Raw genomic sequence first — 7,350 nt, 5'->3', positions numbered from 1 at the left:
GAGAGAGAGAGGGAGGGACACTCAACGTGGGTGCTGCTGGCTGACCTGAAAGAGCTCTCTGCCTTCCTGAAGATTCAGGGGAATTCGGTGAACTTACTCAACCCTCTGCACCTTCTAAGTCCCACCCCTGACACTCCTGACTACTGCTTCACCCAAGGATATGAGATGCCCTAGAGCATCCCAGAACACATTTCTTTCCATGATATGTGGTCTACAGCAGGAAGCTTGGGTTGGGGGTGAGGGGATGGCAAGGCTGGGCTCCATCTCTATTCTATCCTTCTCTCTATGACACAACAAATAAAAAAGAGATTTACTTCTTGTAAAGACTCTCACCCAAGACCTCTGCTCACTCTTGCCCCACTTCTCTGTAGCAGTTTGGAAGCTTTTGGTTGGAAGAAACAAACACACAAAAGTGGTTTAAGCAATGAAAGACATTTAATGATCTCATTTAGCAAGAAATTCCAGCCTTGGTTCTTTGGCAAAAGTACCTTTGGGGGCCAAGGTGTTTTCTTTTTAATGGAGGTAAAATATACATAAAATTTTACCATTTTAGACATTTAAGTGTACAGTTTAGTGGCATTAAGTACTCAGACATTGTTGTACAACTATCACTACTGTTTATCTTTACAACTTTTTCAACATCCCAAACATAAACTCTGTGCCCATTAAACCATCACTCCCCATGCTCCCCTCCCCTCAGTCCCTGGTAATCACTGTTCTGCTTTCTGTCTCTGTGAATTTGTTCACTCTCAGTACCTCATGTAAGTAGAATCATAAACTATTTATCTGTTTATGTCTGGCTTATTTCACTTAGCATAAAGTTTTCAAGGTTCATCTGTGTTGTAACATGTATGAGTACTTCATTCCTCTTTCAGGCTGAAGGATACTTCTTTATATACATATCACATTTTGTTTAGCCATTCATTCATTCATTGATGAACATTGTACACATCACATTTTGTTTAGCCATTCATTCATTCATTGATGAACATTTGGGTTGCTTCTGCCTTTTGGGTCTTGTGAATAAGCTGCTATGAATATTGGTGTATAAATATGGGTTCAAGTCCCTGCTTTCACTTCTTGTGGGTCAATTCCTAGAAGTGGAATTGCAGGATCATGTGGTAATTCTATGTCCGATGTTTTGAGGAAAGCTGCCATACTGTCTTCCGCAGTGGCCACACCATTTTACATTCCCGCTCATGATGCTCGAGAATTCCACTTTCTCTGCATCTTTGTGGACACCTTCTATTTTATGATTTTCTTTCTTCTGATACTAGCCATCCTAACGAGTATGCAAAGCTGTCTCACTGGAGTGTAGATTTTCACTTCTTAGAACACAGAGTGCCATGGGCTCAGGGGCAGGATGGACAGAGCTCCAGCAAGTGATGTAGTAATTATGGCAAGGGGTGAGGCACCAGGGCAGGCTTTCTAAACCATGCAAGGGAAACTAGTAAGGACATGGCCTCCTCTGCTTCCTGTGACCACAACGGGGGCTGCATTGATAGTGAGACCAAGAAGAACCAGTGGACATGAGGCTTGGAATGCGACTGTGAAGAGAAGGGAGGAACCCCACGGGGCTGCACTTAGGCAGGAGGTCTTAGAGAGTAGTGGAAGTGTGCCCTGAAGAAGAGCCAACAAAGGAAGGCCTGCTGTCTTTGGGCAGGGAGTCCTTGCTGATCAAGCCATGTATGGCTAGAATCTTGAGGAGTCCATGGCGAAACTTCTGGCCAATGAAGGTGTAGATGAAGGGGTTGAGGCAGCTGTGAAGGATGCCCAGAATCTCGGTGGCATCCAGGGCCTGGTTGATGTCGTTGCGGCGCTCACAAGTCTCCTTGGTCATCTGGGTTCTCATGAGGATGTCTGCCAGCAGGACCAGGTTGTAGGGCAGCCAGCAGAGCAGGAAGATGAAGACGACAGCAAAGATGACCGGCATGGCCCAGTGCTTCTGTCTCATGTGGGCCTTAAACAGCGTACGGAAGGTGAATCCATAGCAGAACAGCATGATCAACAGTGGCACGATGAAGCCAAAGGACTGGGGCAGGATCCGTAACAGCATTCGCCAGTTTGCTGTATTGTTGCCCATGTCCTCATAGCAGACTGGGCTAACATAGGGTGGGTAGACGGTCCTTTGGAAAAGTAAGATGGGCAGGGACAGTAACAGGAACAGGTTCCACACACCCAGACATATGAACTTGACCAAGTGGCACTGCTGGGTCAGTGTGCGTGTGGCATGGACAATGGCCAGGTAACAGTCCACGCTGCGGCAGGCCAGTAGTAGAATACCACTGTAGAAGTTGACTTCCTTCAGGAGCTAGACCACCTGGCATAGATTGTGCCAAAAATCCAGCCATTCATCTTGGAGGCAGCCAAGATGGGCAACGTCTGGGAAAAGAACAAGTCGGCCATGGCCAGGTTCAGCAGGTAGACATCGGTGACAGAGTGGCTGACTCAGCTGAATAAGATGACCAGCACTGGCAGGGAGTTTCACATCAGATTCAGTAGAAACATCAGGGCATAGATGATGACCAAAACATAATTGATTTCTAGGGATTCTGGCCAACATGGGGCAGAATCTAGTAGAAAAGGGGTCAGGTCGTAGTTGAAAGTGTAATTACTAAAATCTCCACTGAAGATGTCTTCCCACATGTAATTTTCCCAGCTAAAATTTTCCATTTTTGAGGTAAACTTAAATCCTGGCCTATAGAAGAGAGAAGAGGATTATCGCACAATAAACCTTACCCAGATTGTTGCCTGCCCACCCAAGAAACTGGGATAGGATTCTTTGTGTTGGCTTGTATGTTACATGGAAGTAATTTTCACCTCTAATTTGTATATGGCAGGTAGTCTAAAGTTTTGAGGCAATGTTAGTGATAAATGCCACAATTTATCAAAAGACTTCCATACTGGTTCCCTTCCATGCTGGACACATATTCTTAGCATTTCCCATGACATCACAGTCTCCCAAAAATTTGTAGGATATTCCCTGTGGATAATAACTACAGAACACTCAATCCTACTTGGATCCCTCAGTGGTGAGCACCTTCAGCTGTTGAGGCTGGGTTTAATGTTCAGAAACATGAGATGCCACTCAGTTCTTGTAATCAGGGGACTAAGCAGCCACTCTAATGGGGTTGTACCCTCAAAAAAGATCAAGGTTTGACTATAAAGGTGAGGGACGAATCTCTTTGTGCACCCTTCTGAAAGTTATTTTGAAACAAGTGTTCTGGAAAATTGTTTGAACAGTAGCATGGAGTTTTGGAAGGCTCGAGCTGGAAGAATCTTCAGTTAATTAGTAAGGCCCAGGGTTTCTCTTTCGGGTAGAAGGAGGCCTGCTCTGGGAATGTGTGTGTAGTTTGGAAAAGTATATTAAAAATGATAAGTGGGCCAGGCACAGTGGCTCAAGCCTGTAATCCCAGCATTTTGGGGGCCAAGGTGGGTGGATCACGAGGTCAGGAGCTAGAAACCATCCTGGTTAACACGGTGAAACCCCATCTCTACTAAAAATATTAAAAAAAAAAAAATTAGCCGGGTGTGGTGGCGGGCGCCTGTAGTTCCAGCTACTCGGGTCGTTGAGACAGGAGAATGGTGTGAACCCGGGAGGCGGAGCTTGCAGTGAGCTGAGATCGCACCACTGCACTCCAGCTTGGGAGACACAGCGAGACTCCGTCTCAAAAAAAAAAAAAAAAATGATAAGCGGCCGGGCGTGGTGGCTCATGCCTGTAATCCCAGCACTCTGGGAGCCAGAGGCAGGTGGATTGCCTGAGCTCAGGAGTTCGTGACCAGCCTGGGCAACACGGTGAAACCCCATCTCTACTAAACTACAAAAAATTAGCTGGGCCTGGTGGCATGCACCTGTAGTCCCAGCTACCTGGGAGGCTGAGGCAGGACAATTGCTTGAACCCAGGAGGCAGGGGTGACAGTGAGCCGAGATGGCACCACTGTACTCCAGCCTGGGCGACAGAGCAAGACTCTGTCTCAAAAAACAAAATAAAATAACATAACATAAAAATAAATAAAAAATGATAAGCAAGTGGGCTGCCTGATTCTCCCCGTGGGTGGAAACCTAACAGGTTATTTGGGGAGCTCTGAGCAGCCATGTGCCACCATGCAGGATGAGCAGACATAGCCAGCCCGCACCCCAATAAGAGGGAATGGCGGCAGGAAGCAGAGAAGACAGGGGCTGCACTACCCTTGCTTGGTGGCTCTCCAGCCCTGCTGGGGACCCTTCCTGTCCTGCACGTGTGTGCCTCCATCCAGCCCTGACTCCCCGTTCTTCTCATTCAGTCCATCTCTGCTGGCTCTGTCCTTGCTACAGGGATAGGAGAGATCCTGCTCTGGGGAAGCCTGGGTGTAGAGGGTGGGCTGAAGCATTCAAAAATGTTATCCCAGTTTCTCAAAGAAGAAGTCAACTAAAGCAATCCAGCTCCCTAATTAGCTTTTTTTCCGAACCACAAAATAGATCACCCTCTGGCCATTGCCTTAGAGTAAGGGATGACCATCCTACCACCAACCAGGTCCAAGTCCATAACCTACCCCAAAAATGGAACCCAGTGACAGAAAAACCAGGAAGTTAAAGGTCCCAGGACCCACTTCACACTCACCAGGCTGGGCACACTCAGAAAAAGATGCCCAAGAACAATGTGGGTGAGGAAGTGAAAAAGTCAGAACTCTCCCACATTGCAGGTGGGAATGTAAGATGGTGCAGCTGCTTTGAAAAACAGTTTAGCAGTTGCTCAAAAAAGTTAAACATAGAGTTACCACATGAACCAGCAACTCCCACCCTAGGGATATACCCAAGAGAATTGAAAGCTATGCCCACAAAAAACTAATGTTCATAGTGGCATGCTCCAGCCCTCAGGGATTAACCAGCAGGCAAGGGGCAGAGTGGGCCAAGAGGAATAGGAAGAACCTCAGAACCTTTGCAGGAAGCAGCTGGGGGCGGACCTGGTAGGTGTTGAGTCATGGGTGTGAGGGAGGGGCACAGTGTGAGGGCAGAGCATCAGGCTCTCGGTTCCCCAAAACTAGCAGGGAGATGGGGCCCCTGCAAGTGCTGTATTAGACAAAATAAGCTCACTACCTTACACGTCAGCCCATAAGGCAAGGTCCCTAGGAAGCTCTTCCTTCACCTGAGCCAAGCTTCCACCTCTGAGTCTCCTCTTCCTTCAACCAAACAAAAGTCCTTTCTGACCCCTCTTGATTCCTGCTCCTATCTGGGTAGAAACAGGAGCTGGAGGGTCCCCAAACTCCAAGGCTTCAGCCACAGCCCATCAGAGGCCAGAAGTTGGTCACAAAACAATAGTATCTTCCATGAACCCATAAGCACCCTACCCCAGCCCTGCTCCACCTGGCCACCAGATTCGCTGTACTTATACTTCCTGGACACCGCCATCTCCCTGGGAAATTCTGCACTAGAGTTTTGTGGAAAGTGGAGCGTGAAGAAGTATAGGATAAGGGATGGTGAAGCAGAGCCAGAAGGGCTCAAGGCCAGGCGCCTGGAAGCAGAGGGCCCCAGGTTGCTTCCTCCACCACCAAGAACCCTCAGCTCCTGGTTACAGTGCTGGCTCCCAGCTCTGGTGGTCAGCCAGACTGGCCGAGACCCTCCCCAGCCTGGACCAGCCCACTCCTCTCCAACTCCCTGCCCTCCATGGGCAGCAGAGTCCAAGCCAACCCCAAGTTGGGTCTCCAGCGCTGATCCCATTCGGGGCTCTCCCCGCCACCTCTCCATCTCAATCCACATCCTCCCTCACTCCCTCCTACAACCCTGGGCCAGAGGTTTCAGGCAGGTGGTGCCCCAGCTGTAGCAAGTACTGAGGTCCAGGGAGAGCTGGAGTAAGGGAGACAGGAGTGGCCACCAGCTGGCAGGGGAAGGTGCAACTTGAGGCCAAGTCTGAGCCACCATGATTTTTACCCAACCCAGACAGCTTTAGGAGGGGAAGAGAGGGTGCTCCCCCTACACCTTCCCCAATGGTGCCACGCTGAAGGGACAACTGGGGCTTCCAGAAGAGAAGCCCCTGTGCCCAAAGACCCTGGCACCCTAGTTTCCAGTTCCCCCTCCTATTCCCATCCCACAACCGCCTGCCTGCCTGCCCTCCCCCTCCAGGTCCTCCCCATCCAGCACCCATCCTGTCCCCTAACCCCATCCCCTCCCCTGCAGGGAGCCCAGCCTTGAAGCACAGCAGGTTTCTCCGGGTCCCCCTTCATCACCCTGATCCCATTTCCTCTTCTAGAACAGTAGCCAGCCTAAAACATCTGGGCAGGCAGTCCTAGTGCAAGCCCTGGATTGGGGGTTGGGAGACAGACACTGAGGTCAGCTCCATATGGATTCTCCAGCCTGGGAACAGGTGGAGAATCATCTCATCTTTGTGAGATGAGGGGGGCCATTTTCAACGTCCTCCCACTCCTTCTAACCCACACCCAAGCCATCTCCACGTCGAGTCCTTTCTCCAAAATTAGTCATGGCCCCACTCAGCCCTCTCCCTGGCACACTGCAGGCAGGGCATCAGAGTCGGAAAAGGAGAGGAGGGGTGGGGGGAGAGGGACAGGTAGAGGGGAGGCAGCGTCAGTCTGTTCATTAACCACCTTGATTGACCATTTCTGCCCAGAGGGGTGAAGAAGGAGTAAGGGCTTGTGCTGGGGAAGGTGCAGGGGGCACTCCTGCCAGGCTATGCCCAAGGGCAAGGGAGCAGGGCCCACACTTTAGAGTGGAGATGGAGACAGTGCTTTGAACCCTAACCTTGCCGGGCCTGCCAGCCCCACTCACTCACTCACCTTTCCTGCAGAGGAGCCACTAAGTCAGGTGGGTGTCTGGGACAAGGGATTCCCAGGACAGGAGTGGTGGCTGATGGTGGGAGTAGCAGCTGTGGCTGGCAAAAAACTGGTTTCCCAGAAGAAGGCAGCAAGTGAGCCTGTGTCCAGGCAGGGAGCAGGGTGCAAGGAGCAGAGCTGGTCCCAGGGCCACTACTGGGAGCAACTGAGCAGAGGGCTCTACTAGTGGGGTTCCCTCCCAGACCAGCCCAGGAGGCGGGCCAGCAGTGCACCGCCTCCTTCCAGGAGTCAGCCAGCAGTGGGCCCCCTCTGCCAGCCATGGCCTCCTTTAACCCCTGCAGTGCCCTCCTGGCTGCACTCTAATCGGCTCTGGCCAGGCCGTGTCAGGGCACAGACACTTGGGGCAGGAAATCGCCAGGGAGTGTGGCTGCCCCTCCTACAGCCACCAGCGTAGCAGCCTCCCTGGGGACAGGAGGGGTGGGGCCAGAAGACTTGGGGGACAAGGGGGGTGGGGAAGGGGACAGGGAGGCATCAGGGCCTTGAGAGGGCCAGGACCCCATAGAAGAGACACAGGTGCAGAGAAAT

The 7,350-nt window shown here is 50.9% G+C and overlaps 1 pseudogene across 1 annotated transcript; it reads right to left on the bottom strand.

Annotated features, from left to right (window-relative positions):
- Positions 1 to 413: 413 nt before the first annotated feature.
- On the bottom strand, positions 414 to 6,996 carry LOC116810315 (C-X-C chemokine receptor type 2-like; annotated as a pseudogene). Its single transcript, XR_009213468.1, has 2 exons — positions 6,769 to 6,996; positions 414 to 2,698 (listed from the first exon to the last, which is right to left on the bottom strand). The product of XR_009213468.1 is annotated as a C-X-C chemokine receptor type 2-like (transcript).
- Between the last annotated feature and the right edge of the window lie 354 nt (positions 6,997 to 7,350).

Source organism: Hylobates moloch, unplaced genomic scaffold, assembly GCF_009828535.3.
Source record: "Hylobates moloch isolate HMO894 unplaced genomic scaffold, HMol_V3 SCAFFOLD_1, whole genome shotgun sequence".
In the NCBI taxonomy this organism is placed as follows: Eukaryota; Metazoa; Chordata; class Mammalia; order Primates; family Hylobatidae; genus Hylobates; species Hylobates moloch.
This window is presented reverse-complemented; position numbering and strand designations above follow the sequence as displayed.